This window comes from Pleurodeles waltl, chromosome 12, assembly GCF_031143425.1.
Source record: "Pleurodeles waltl isolate 20211129_DDA chromosome 12, aPleWal1.hap1.20221129, whole genome shotgun sequence".
Taxonomy (NCBI): Eukaryota; Metazoa; Chordata; class Amphibia; order Caudata; family Salamandridae; genus Pleurodeles; species Pleurodeles waltl.
Genome location: NC_090451.1, coordinates 701027610 through 701041875, shown reverse-complemented (window position 1 = coordinate 701041875; position 14266 = coordinate 701027610). Strand labels below are relative to the sequence as shown.

General features: G+C 45.0%; 1 long non-coding RNA gene across 1 annotated transcript in view; it reads right to left on the bottom strand.

The window, feature by feature from the left end:
• The window catches only part of LOC138267837 (uncharacterized), a 64282-nt gene extending 50649 nt beyond the window's left edge, over positions 1–13633 (bottom strand). Inside the window, exon 1 of the long non-coding RNA XR_011199875.1 lies at positions 13575–13633. This is a non-coding gene — a long non-coding RNA (uncharacterized lncRNA). The remainder of the gene's footprint in view (positions 1–13574) is intronic.
• Positions 13634–14266: the final 633 nt, after the last annotated feature.

Here is a 14266-nt window from a genome sequence, read left to right as displayed (position 1 = left end):
ATTGCAGTGCACCAGGAACGTGGCTTTGCATGTCTCTCAAAACAACAAATGAATAAATGGAGTACACTCTATAAATTAATCTGCAACCAACTGAGGAATCATGTTTGTCACCACAAGCTTGTTAGGGCCACTGCATGTGTGCATATGTGTGTGTATCACTCACTGGAGTGACAGGGTCAATACATGTTTGCAGTGGTATGTATGATGGAGTGTCTTTATGCCTGAGGGGCTGGACAATCAGATATAATGTCACACACAGTAATTTTTTCTTCAAAATGTTGTACAGTGCACAGACATTGAGCACATTTCACCCTTCCATGCTTTACAGGTGGACCTCCCCCCTACACAATTGGAGAAGTGGCTCAATTTGCGGACCCAGACATATCCAGTAAGTGTTGATATTTCAGTTCTGTGTTGCGTTTGCAGCTGTTGTGTGACTGCCACCTGTGTGTTGGACTCATAGCAAGGTATGATGTGCTGGCACATGATCTGATATGTGACTTGACTGGAGTTTGACCTTTTTTTCCATATTTGAGTTGGTCAATCAGTGGCGTAGAGTCATCATTTGGGATTATAGTGCAGCACTGTAGGCATGGCCATGTGAATAGGGTAGCATTTGATGTTACATTTCTTGTAATTAAATATTTAGAGGTAGCCATTTTAATTAATTAGTCAGCAAGTCATACCCTGAATCACACAGAGCAGGGATTTCGAAGTATTACCCACAGACTTGAGCCTCCCTGTTAACTAATGAACATGTAGGACTGTATGTTTGAATTCCTAACAGCATCTAGCTCCACATGTTATGCTACGTTTACGTGGCACTTGAGTACAATGTCATAGGTGTGCATGCAGCTCAAGCCCAGATGGGTGCTTGCATCTATTTGCTTGTTGTAGGACAGGTATTGGTGATATCAAATGATGTTGACAATTGTCTGCAATTAGGAACATAAATTGGTATGTGATTGTACAATATTTGTGTCTATCCTAGTTGGACACCCTCCTTACCTGCGGTGGACTAACTAAACCCATGGACAGCTGTCCAAAGCTTCCTGGCTGTCTTTGATGTTTGAAAGTATGAGGTGCATGTCCATTCCCCCTGAGGCACAGGGTTAGCGTTATGAAATATGTGTACCTAGGTGTGAGGATCCAAGTGTAGTACACAGACATATAATTCAGAAATTCATTTGTTCCAACCTAGGATACCCACTCATGATTAGCAACTGCATACCATCCTGGCAATTCCATTTACAAATCACAGATCCTGTGGCCCTTGATTGTCATCCAGAAGACAGTCATTAGTTGGCCTGCCACATGTAGAGGAGTTGCAGCATTTGTTATGTGACTAATGGCTGAACAATGATGCTTAGATCATTTAAGTAGGTACACATCTTTTAGAGCATTGCTCTGCTGTTAGATAGGACATTTGTAGGCTGCGTTGGCATGTACTTCCTCAGGGACAATCTGTGATCTGTACTGTGATTTGGCCTGTTTAAGATGACTTTTTTGAATATCATCAGTAGCTGCATCACACAATAATGTAACTAATGTTTGGCTTCATCTTTTTTAACAGCAGCCAATATGGATGCCAATCAGATCCGTGAATTCCAGAAGAGGGCGATGCGTTACCGCCACATTCTGGATGTTGAGTCTGGGTTCCGCCACATGGCACGGCGTTATAGCCATGAGAGAGCCACAGGGGTCTAGAGGGCATTTGCCCAAGGGGGCCCATCCATGTCCACAACAGCCGCCACCTCCAGCACCACCACTCCGACCCAAGTGGCACCAAGGATGACAGCCACCACTGCAGGTCCCTCAACATCATCAGCTCCTGGACCACTGACAGCAGCCCCTGCACCTCCCCCGCCAGGAATGGCACCGACAACCGCCCAACCCTCAACAACTGGCAAACAGGCCACCCCTGCTGCAGTCACTGACAATGTTGAACTTCGCAACATGCAACGTGACATGCAACGGATGTTGCGCAGAATGGACAGGCTGCAGCAGGAGGTGTCCCAGATTAACAAGAGAGTGTGTGGGATAAAAAAGATCCTGCGGAGTGCAAACTTATAACTGTTGGACCCTCAGTCATGATTCCTTCCCCCCCTCCTCTTTCCTGGTTCTTATATTTAATGGGTTTATGGGGCTTAGTGTTAGGTTAGAATAGGCTGTTAGTTTAGTTAGTATAAGTGGGTTGGGGGGGTGGGGGTATGATATTTTTACATGTTTAAAAAAAAATACAAAAAATATATAAATATTTTTAAAAGTTATATATAATTGTTTAGGATAAGATAGTATATGTTTAGGTTAGTATATGTTGTCCTCCATGTGTCCCATCATATAACTGGGGTGGAGGGTTGATGTTTAGATTGATTAGTTAAATGTGATAAGTAAGTTTAGCTTAGGGTAGTTAGGGTCAGTTGTGGGTAATGTGTAGTTAGGATAGGTTAGGTTAGTTAAGATGTTTCCCCTGATTTTATTATCCTTTTTTATAGTTTAATAAATATTTAGTTACTCCTTTACAGTAAGTGTCATATGCTTGGGGATCAGGGCCTTGGCATGGGTGAACAGTGTCAATTGAGTATTTGCATTTGTGTTCCATCCTGCATCCAAATTCCAATTGAGCTCTCACATTGGCAGCTACACCAAAGCTACTTCTTTATGCATCTGCCATCCATTGCACCCACCACTCAAGGTTAATATGGTTCCCAATGTGTTGTTAAGTTTGGATGTATGTTTTTAATGTCATACTTTGGGACCAGATTTGGAATCTTGGACACTGTGGTACGTCTGCCTGCAGCCTGATGTTCATGTGAACCCTGATAAGGTGAGTGACTGTATAATCTTATGTAGTTCTGTATACATAACTCACAAATATCATTTCTTACATTGTACTGCCAGGTTACATATTTGTCCGTACACTCGTACACATCCATTCCTGCTGTATGGTGTGTGTGTGATGAAGTTTTAGAGTCAGATGTCACATACCTAAAGATTGTCTAGACAAAAAAATTGAAGACATTGATTTTCTGCTTAGACATCCCTTGAAGCAGACTTATTCCGTCCAACACAGCATTATACTGTAATCTTTCTATTTACTTCAGAAATAACCCTCAGGAAGGGCAAATTATGGTACAATCCAGACCCCAGTGCATAGTTATCAGCCCTCAATCTTTCAAGGAAGTTGTATTGACATTCTCTGGCCATTGACATGAGACAAACATCACTAATCTCCTACACGGTTGATGTGTCACATTACACAGAGACAAAGTGGTTGGGTAAGTGCTATTTATTTTAAAGTTCTGTAGTGCTATATTTACATAGTCCAGGATTGTGTGTCTATTAGTGTGACGCCTTCTATTGTGATACTACACAAGTTCAAAAGGACATGTCATTGGACATGCTGGGGTGAAGTGTCATACAGTGCAGAGGAACATGAATTGCCAATGAGGTAGTGAGAGACAATCACAGAGCATAGTGTTAAGGTAAACAGTGGGCTGGGGAACAGTACATGTGAGCAGCTGTTGCAAGACTGGCATGTTACGAAGCACAGGACCTTGGATATAAGTGCCCATTTGGCATGGACTTGTGCTACCGGGTACTCTTACGGGTGAAGGCTATCTGTTCCACGTCTTCATCTTCTGATGTGTGTGTCGTCTCCTCGGCCCTTGGTGGTGGTGGGTTTGAAGGGGAAACACACACTTTGGTGTTTGAAGACGTGGAAATCCCGGTAGCTGCCAACTTTGGGGCTATTAAGGGCAGTACTGCAGCAAGGAGGAGCTGCTGGTTCTTAAGTATAGCAGCTACATCACTGTGGTAGGCAACCCGGTCGGCCCTGAGGGGGTCAATATTGCATTTGTGCACGCAGTGAAAGGTTTGGTGTGCGAGCTGCGGTGGCAACTCCCTTACTGCTGTGCTGATTTCCTTCACACTTTGTTGAAGTTCTTGCAAGATAGATGTTCGCCCTTGCATGGCTGCTGCCCGTACTGCAGATGACATCATGCACAAACGCACCCCCTCTAGGCTGGCTGTCATATTTTGCATCCCCACCCACACCTCTTTGGCCCGCTCCCGCTGTACTCCAACTACAGTCCTCTCAATCTGGTGCCAGGCCAGTGTCATCAGAGTCCTCTGCTGGGTTGGAGCTGGCAGGATGTATAATTGGGGTGGGTGGGTGTATCCTCTGTGATGGCTGCTACTTCTGTGCTCCTCCTTGCGACTGAAGGTGGTGTCTGGAGGGTTCCAAGGACATCTTGGAGGGTCTGCTGGCTGATGTTTGTCAGCTCGTCATCCATGTCATCAGGGAAGTCCAGGACAGGCATATCCCCAGGAGAGCCTTCGTCCTCTGCAATTAGATATTGTACAATTAGTGTGTCTGTATTGTGACATTTGTAATGTGAGTTTCCTGGCTTCCTATTAGTTGCACATTGTGATCTTGGTTAATGTTCATTGTTACTGTCATCAATATTAGCATTCTCCCAGGCCTATGCCCCATCTGCATGTCACATGTAGTGTGAGCAGTTTGGGTAAATGTCTGCGTCACATCCTCTAGGTGTAGGTTCTGCCCAAATTGTATGTTGCCACCTTCTTGTCCTATCCAACCCTCTGTCTACTTCCATTATCATGGTGTGGCCTTGCAATGTCTGTGGGTGTTCTGATGGCACTTGCACCACACTTAACAATCTGGAACTGACCCAGTCTCAGATATTTCACATCCAGCTATATGTTGCTGGAACCTATCATGTACTATGTATAGCATTGGCAAGGCACAATGCAGGTGTCAGCATTGGTAGTGTGTAATGTTGATGTTGGGGAATCTGTGCTACATTGGATTGCACTGATGGTCCTAGCAGTGTTCTATTTCCTCTACTGACTGTGCAGGTGTGTTTCACTAGCCGGAAACATATGTCCTCCCCCTCAATGCTGTTGTCTTAGCATTATGACACTTGAGATGTTGCATGGTGGCATTGCAGCTATTGTGACCCAGGCACAGGGTAGACCCTGACATGTGCAGCATGGGTATGACTTTACTGCTGTGTACCTCATAATGTTTATGACACTGCATGATTTTTGTAGCGACTATGGACATTAACATTTGACAGGATTTGCACATTTTTATTGATTACAGGGGATTGATAACTTCATCCTGACCCCTCTATTTTGGGTGTGTTTGATCCAGGGGCATGTAACTGCTATTAGCTACTTGACCTGCACACACAGCAGAGGTGGTAGTGGCAATTGTTGTCAATGTTAAATTCCACTTGCGGATATGGCCTGGGACTATTAATTGAGCCCTAGTTCATGTAGCGACAATACCAGCAGTCGTGTGACAGCATGCCAGTTTTACGTTCTACCCTACCCTCCTGGACTGGCTTTGCTTTTCCAACATCCTTGGCATGGCTGAGCACCCCCATGCAAAGGTTGTTGGTGTAGTGTTGGCCCCTGTGCCCTGCCCCTTTGCCCTTTCCACTACCTGATTATCATGGCTGACATGTATTGTGTAGTAGGTATGCCCCCCAGCTTTCAGTTAACAATTAGGCACTTTTGTTCCCCCATGCCACTTACCCTACATCTGTGTGGTTTCCTGGTAGTCTGCGCTGTCCTGTCCTTGAATCCCCGTGACGATCTCCTCAGGGATGACGGCTGCCACCATCTCCTCCATGTGGTCCAGGGCCTCCTGCGGTGCTGGACTCCCACCTCCAGTCTGCAGTGCTCCTGTCCTGTTCCTGGCCATTTTTTCCTTGGTCCTGCGCTTGCAGTCATGCCAGCGTTTCTTGCACACGCTGACTGTTCTCCGTACTTCTGCCACACTGTTGATCTTATTGACAATTTTTTGCCAAATTGCCTCTCTCCTCCCAATTGGCAATTTAGAGGTGACAAAAAGTTGGTGCTGGTGTTCCGTCACCTCTTTCACCAGTATTTCATGCTCCTCTGCAATGAACCGACACTTCCTTTTCTTCTTTTCCCTCTCCTGGGTCTTGTGTAGGTCCTCCTGGCTGGTTCCTGGTCGGTTGTCATCTTCCTGGGGTCTCTCATAGCTTCTGGAATCCATTTTGGGGCTCCTTTGCACATTTTGCAGTGTTTGCAGCGCTTTTTGACGCTATTGCGTCAAAAAATGTTGCGTACCCAGTTTGCAACGTCGTAAACCGGATAAAAGTCATTTGTGCTGCGTTAACTCCGTTTTTCTTTACAACGTGGCGCATTGGTTTGAGTAAAAAAAAAAATGACTCTCAGCAGTGGTTTGCGCCGCCGTGCGTCAAAGTATAAATTTGACACCCGGGTGGTGCAATGAAATGGCGTTAAAACTTTTGACGCAAAACTGCGTTGGCGTAGCTTTGCGTCAAAGAGTATAAATATGGGCCTAAGTTTTGGATTAAAGGGACTAAGACAGCTACTCAAAAATGCTGTTTTTGTATTTATTGTGGCATGTATGTCTTGCATTTTGGCTGTCTAGGGACAGTGTTAATAGAAATGTCTTGCACTCATTTTTTGTTAATTTCTTCACTGGTAAATCTTGAGTTTCTTTCAGACAACGATGAAGGCATGCCAATTAGGCATATTCTCATTTAAGTGAGTAATAGAACAAGGAAGAAGATGAGCAGGTAAAACTTTGATTACTTGCCAGTAGTTCTTAATACCTTTCATCCCAATATTTTGACCCTCCCTCCTTTCGTAGAGTCTTCATCAGGTTGTCAATAATAGCCATTAGACTTTTAGGAAGAGGGCATGGGACCATTCCTATTTTATATGAAGTTTACAGGAGGGTGCACAGACATAGAAGACTACTTTGAAAGGTAGTAAGTACTGAGATGAGGAAGGTTCAGAATTGTGAAAATCACTGGTAAACGGGGCCACTGGAATTATGCGATTCTGTAGCCACTGCTTTTTGCGTATACTTAAGGATTTCTGATTTTACCCATCATCTGTTTATAATCTGCAGATTTTAATTTTAAAAAGTCTTTCTATTGCAAGCGGAACAAAGATTAATAAAAATGTTGGGACATGCTTGCACGCTGTGGAAGGCCCTTCGCTAAAGTAAACGAGTCAACTTTCAGTTGCTTATTTATGTATTTGGTTGTTAACTGGTACAAATGGGGTGAAATCTTTGCACTGACAGTATTATCATGTGTAGAAATTTCAGAATAATGAACTAATACTATACAAGGAATGGTTTCTTACCTGTAACTCCAGTTCTCTCGTAGGGGTATTTCCATGATAGTCATAAGCACTGAATAGTTCTGCTCGCCTGCGGGACCCCGGAGCACTGTTCTGTAATGTATTCTTAAGTGTAGATGTTAGCCTTTCTTGAAAAAAGGCCTGTTAAACCACTTAAGAATATCACTGTGCAGCCTAGGTGAAAAGCTACACAGGCCCAAATTGTTTATTCTTGAGGTTGGAAAGAAAGACAGCTGTAGTATAGATACACCTTTAAACACATATTTATTCTAGAAATGTAATAAAAAATATATTCTCAAACTTTATTTACACCTCCAAATGAGAATAAAACAATGCAGGGCAGTGTAGCCCATAGGCTGCCATTATACAGGATGTAAATAGAGCTGTGCCTTTAAGAAAGGAAAGTCTTCCTGTATCCCATCATGCACAGCAAAAGGCAGTTGCCTCAGTTCTTTTTTGTAGGCTTGTAACATGACATGAAGAAAGATGAACATTCTTTGTATTAACAACATCGTTATCATTATTGCAAATTTTCTTATGTCAACTCCACCGGGGAGGAGGGAGGGTTGCTTATGACTATCATGGAAATACCCCTACGAGAGAACTGGAGTTACAGGTAAGAAACCATTCCTTCTCTCATAGGGGATTTCCATGTATAGTCATAAGCACTGAATAGATTAGCAAGCCCACCCCCATAACCGCGGTGGAGTAGACAGAGCAATACTGAAACCATAAATTATGCAAATAAATTCTTGAGAGAGGCCTGTCCGACCTGCGCATCTGCCCTAGCATCTGAATCAAGGCAGTAATGCTTAGTAAAGGCATGGACAGATTTCCAGGTAGCCGCTTTGCATATTTCTGTCAAAGGAATATTTCTCATCAAGGCAGCAGTCGCTGCCTTCCCTCTAGTGGAATGGGCTTTTGGCCTGCCATCGAGAGATTTATTTGCTAACTGATAACAAAATATGATACATGAGACAATCCACCTGGATAAGGATTGTTTGGAAGTGGCTAAACCTGTTCTAACTGGGCCATAGTTAATAAACAGCTGCTGTGATTTGCGCAAGCATTTTTTTATGTCCAAGTAAAATTTTTAAACCCTCTTTACGTCGAGAGAATGTAGGGTTCTCTCGGCAGGGGTAGAAGGATTCTGGAAGAAAGTTGGTAATTAAATGATTTGGTTCACATGGAAGTCTGAAACGACTTTAGGTAAAAATTTTGGATGTGTCCTCAACACTACTTTCGAAGAATGAAACACTGTATAAGGGTCTTGAGCGCAAAGGGCTTGGATCTCACTGACCCTACGAGCTGATGTGATTGCGACCAGAAAAGCAGTTTTCCACTTAAGATGTTGGAGTGATGCTTTATGTATTGGTTCAAAAGGATGTAGCATCAGACGCGAAAGGACAATATTCAGTTCCCATGGAGGAGATGGCCTTCTAATGGGAGGAAAGACCTTTTTCAATCCCTCCAGGAAGTCTTTTATGATTGGAATCCTAAAGAAAGAGGATTGGGAAGGGCTCTTTCTATATGCCGTTAGAGCCGCCAGGTGTACTTTTATTGATGACAATTGCAATCCAGACTTCGCCAAACTTAATAAGTATGGCAGAATAGTCTCCTCTCCGCAGGATATTGGGTCGACATTATTCTCCAAGCACCACACGCAGAACCTTTTCCATTTGCAGGCATAAGCTGTTCTTGTGGATGGGCGCTTTGCCTCCTTTAGAATCTCTATGCAGTCCTGAGGTAGGTTCAGGTGACCATATTGTACTAACTCAGGCGCCATGCTGCCAAATTCAACGATGAGAGGTTGGGATGAGTTATCTGGCCTCTGAACTTCGTGAGAAGGTCTGGGCGACAAGGCAGCCTGATGTGTGGTTTGAGTGACCGGTGAAGGAGGTCTGGAAACCACCACTGGCGTGGCCATTCTGGGGCAATGAGAATCATCTTGGAGTGAGCATTGGACAGCTTCAGGAGGACTGCCGGTATCAGGGGAAGCGGTGGAAAGGCGTAAAGAAATGCGCCTGACCAGTGCTTCCACAGGGCATTCCCCAGCGTTCCTGGATGGTAGTATCTGGAGGCGAAGTTTTGGCATTTTTTGTTTTCTGGGGTTGCGAATAGGTCTATAGAGGGGGTACCCCACATGGGAAAAATGGAACGGACGTCGTGCAAAACCCATTCGTGGTTTTCGTCCATTGCTCGGCTCAGGGCATCCGCTTGAACATTCTGTATGCCCGGAAGGTGAGTTGCCACTAGCGAGAGGTTCCTGGCTAGAAGCCAGTGCCAGATTATTTGAGCCTCTGTCGAGTCTTGGTTCTGGTGCCTCCTTGTTTGTTTAAATAATACCTGGTGGCCATGTTGTTCGTCTGGAGAAGCAGAGTTTTCGTCTTCAGTGATGGGAGGAAGGCCTTGAGCGCAAGATGGACTGCGCGAAGCTCCAAAAGGTTGATGTGATACAGTCGCTCTCTCTGTGACCACGTGCCTTGGACTCGAAGGTGATCCATATGCGCACCCCATCCGAGCAGCAATGCGTCTGTGACAATGGTTTGAGATGGCGGCTGTTGTTGGAATGGAATCCCCTCCAGAAGATTGTTCAGCGAACACCACCACTTGAGGGATTGTATGGTGTGGGGAGAAAGGTGTGGGGAGAAAGAAGGATGCTGTTCTCCCAATCGTCCACTAGTTGACACCATTAATCCTCCAGACATTCCTGTAAGGGTCTCATATGGAGGCGAGCATTGGGAATGAGGTAGATGCAAGACGCCATCGAGCCCAGGAGAGAAGATATCGCTCTTGCAGTGGTCTGAGGAGTTTTCTCGAGCTGCTGTCACTTTTGGAGAATTGATAATCATCGTTCCTCCGAAGGAAACATCTTTCCTTGCTTGGTATCTATGATGGCACCTAAGTAATGCAGCCTCTGAACAGGTGTTGCTGTGGATTTGGAGAGATTGACTTGAAGGCCCAGACTTTGGAGAAGCTGGTGAGTCCAGTTGAAATGCTGTTGAGCCTCCAGATACGTGGAAGCTTTTATGAGCCAATCGTCTAGATAGGGGTAGACGAATATTCGATGTTTCCTCAAATGGGCTGCCACCACCGCCATGCATTTGGAACAAGTTCTCGGTGCTGATTTGAGGCCGAAAGGCAGTACCGTAAATTGGTAATGACTTTTTCCGACGACGAACCTTAGAAACTTTCGATGCTTCTCGATCACCGGAATGTGAAAGTAAGCGTCGCAGAGATCTATTGCGCAGAGCCAGTCGCCCTGACGAAGTTGGGGGGAGATTTGGTGTAAGGGTAGCATCCTGAATTCCTCTCTGCGAATCCATTTGTTTGCTACCCTTAGATCTAGAATGGGACGAAACTCTTGTTTGTTTTTCTTTGGTACCAAAAAATACCTCTAGTAGATTCCCTTTCCGTGCTGATTGATCGGGACAGGTTCTATTGCTCTCTTTTGTAATAGGGTTGTTACTTCTAATTTGAGAGCGTTGAGGTGGTGACTCACTGGTTTGGGTGGAATAGACGGCGGAGGGCTGATGAACCTGAGAGAGTAGCCATTCCGCACAATATTCAACACCCAGGCGTCTGATGTAATGCGTTGCCACTCGTCCAGATGATTTGAGATACTTCCCCCTACCGGAGTGGGTAACGGAGGAGGGAGAAGCGAGGATTCAGGGCTTAGACGCTGGTGCCTGACGAGCTGTCTGGGTTTGCGGTGTAGAGCGACCCCTTGTTGGCTTTCGTTGGGTCGAGAAGGTTCTTTGATGCTGTTGCTGGGGTCTTGAAGACATCCACTGTGGCGTTTGATATCTCTGAGTAAAGAGTCTACGGTGGAAGGGACGGAATGTTTTCCGTTGCTCTCTTGGTCTCTCGATGCCCACCGCTTTCAGAGTGTCTAGTTCAGTTTTTATTCTCGACATCTCATCGTCAGCATGAGAGCCAAACAAAGTGGAACCTGAAAAGGGCAAATTTTGAATTCTCTGTTGCGCCTCTGGTTTAAGTGATGTCAGGCGTAGCCAGGCGTGTCTTCTTAAGGACACTCCATGAGCATAGTTATGGGAGGATAGCACCGAAGAGTCGGCAGCGGCGCTGATCACTTGATTGGAGACCATGGCACCTTCACTAACGATCTCCAAAAAATCTTCTTTTTTCTCTTTAGGGAGATGTTCCGCAAATTGCAGCCCAAAGGGCACGATCATACCTGCCTAACAGTGCAGTAGCACTGGCTGCTTTCATCGTGATGGCTGAGGTAGAGCATACTTTGCGGCCTGCGGCATCAATCTTTCTACTCTCCTTGTCCGGTGGTGAAGAGGAAGACGGAGATGTAGAATGCAACTTTTTAGCAGCCACTATAACCACTGAGTCAGGCACAGGATCCGTCCTCAGAAATAAAGGGTCCTGCTCCGGAGGACGATATTTCTTTATAAGCCTGGAAGGAGCAGTTTTAGCTGTGGACGGTGTTAAAAATATGTCCATTGCCTGTTCAAGTAGCCCTGGGACCAGCGGTAGTAATGGTCTTGAAGATGAGCGCTGGTGTAATGTCTCGAAAATAACAGAGGTTGTTGGAGCGGGTACTGCCAGCGGGATGTTTAATTTGGTAGCACTGCGAACTAGAACCTCTTGGAAGGTGTTCACGTCGTCTATGGGAGAAACTCTCGGAGACGGTGAGTCAGATAGAGTGGGAGAGTAATCCCTTGTGGATGAGGAGGAATGTCTAAGGTGGGAACGAGTAGATCTTTGAACCGATTCACGTCGACGATGGTGTCGAGAGGAAGAAGAGCGTCTCGAAGAGTGTCGGGAATATCTTGTGGATTCCGCTGGAGTCACTGGAGCGGACTCTGAAGGAGGAGCCGGCGGAGGAGCTGTAGGTGCCAGAGGTGTCTGTGGTAGGGGTGACGGCTGATGTGAAGCTGGTAGAAGAATGAGAGAAGCCGAGGATTCTGAGGTGGTATAAACCCTCCTTGGCCTCTTTGAGTGCCTCCTCGACGTCAACACACTTCTCGACGACGAAGTACGATGACGACGTGTACCTCTCGGCGTTGACTCCTCTCGTCGTTGAGAGCCCCTCGACGGTGATCTCACTCGACGTCGATGGGATGACGGCAAACGTCTTCAACGACGAGTACTGTCCACCGACGTCGATCGTGCACCTGGACCAAGACCTTCTTGACGGCGAGTGTCTACGCCGTCTTGACGGCGATACGGCTGTCGACGTTGAGCGACGTCTCTTCCTCGACGGTGAGCCGGTCCTCGACGGCGAACATGTTGGTGCCGTTCCCGGTCTCGACGTCGATGCTCTCTACGTCGTCGGAGACCTATGGCGTTTATGAGCAGGTCTGGCAGCTGCTCCTGAGGACACAGTGAGAGCCCTGGTAGAAGACTGACCTTCTCCTCGCTCTGTGGCAGACTGCCCTCTTCTTCTCCTCTCCTCTCTTGCCTGAAGCCGAATTTTCTCCCTGTCGCGAAGAGTTCTTCTGGGGAAAGTTTTGCAAATGTCACAGGCATCAGGTTTGTGACTTGATGGTAGGCAAATAATGCAGACCTGGTGTGGGTCTGTTTTGGCGTTTTTCCTGCCACAGCTAGGACATTTGTCAAAAAGAGAAGGCATTCTAAAGACAGAAAAACTTTAAATTTCTGTCAGAATTTGACAGGAAAGGCTAGAAAATGTTCACTCTAGATGAAAAACGTCGAGTGAAATTGAAATCCAAAGGATTTTAATTGAATTTTTGTCAAAAAATGCTTTGTAAGGTAGAGCTCAATGCTTCAGGGTCCTGTCAGAAGGAGCCGGAAAAAAGAACTGAGGCAACTGCCTTTTGCTGTGCATGATGGGATACAGGAAGACTTTCCTTTCTTAAAGGCACAGCTCTATTTACATCCTGTATAATGGCAGCCTATGGGCTACACTGCCCTGCATTGTTTTATTCTCGTTTGGAGGTGTAAATAAAGTTTGAGAATATATTTTTCACTTTTTACATTTCTAGAATAAATATGTGTTTAAAGGTGTATCTATACTACAGCTGTCTTTCTTTCCAACCTCAAGAATAAACAATTTGGGCCTGTGTAGCTTTTCACCTAGGCTGCACAGTGATATTCTTAAGTGGTTTAACAGGCCTTTTTTCAAGAAAGGCTAACATCTACACTTAAGAATACATTACAGGACAGTGCTCCGGGGTCCCCGCAGAACTATTCAGTGCTTATGACTATACATTGAAATCCCCTACGAGACAAAAAGTGTTACATTGTGCTGCGTCATTTATAATTTCTTCATGCATAATTAGTCAACCCTGCCACACAATTCCTGTGGCCCTGCAGGGAAGTAATCCAGGCAACAGTCAAAACATATAATGCAGGAATATAAACGTTTCCCAGGTATACACAAACATTTCTTAAAACATTCTCACCTGAAAACATTATGTTGCTTCTTACTGGTTTGCCTTCATGCTTCTCTTTTTAATGTTAGGTTCCTATGTATAGGTCAATGTTTAATCCCTTTAGGTTGCTGAACTGATTCTACTAGTTTGCTTTCCATCATTTTATGAGATCCAAACTTAGCTTGTTGTTCATCCTGCAAACATCATTGACACCTGACTTAGCGGTGCGCTATATAAAAATGTGAAATACATTAACACTCTAGTGGGTGAAACTCGTGCATTGTGTAAAAAAGAATCTATCACAAGGTACGTTTGGGTAAACACAAAATACACTTTAACTAAATCAAGGATGCAAACCAGGATTGATTTTATCTTGTATATAATTCCCAACGACTAACCTTCAACCTAAAAAAAGGTGCTAAGGCCAACCAACCTCTGTTCCACTTCACTCACAGCGAAAGACACGGCGATAAAAGTGTTACTATAAGTTGCTCATAATATATTAATATTGCGCAAATATCTTCAACAGTCTGAGACATGACCCAAGATTTTGAAGAAAACAATGTCAGCTTGGTCGACAGACAGGATCGAACCAGGTGGTAGATTAGTCAGATACATCTGCATTCCTGATGGAGCTTCATTCCTGATTGTAATTGTGGGCTCAGTTGTCCTCTACAGATAAATGAAGTAAGGAAAACAATATCCAACTTAAAATTAGTACT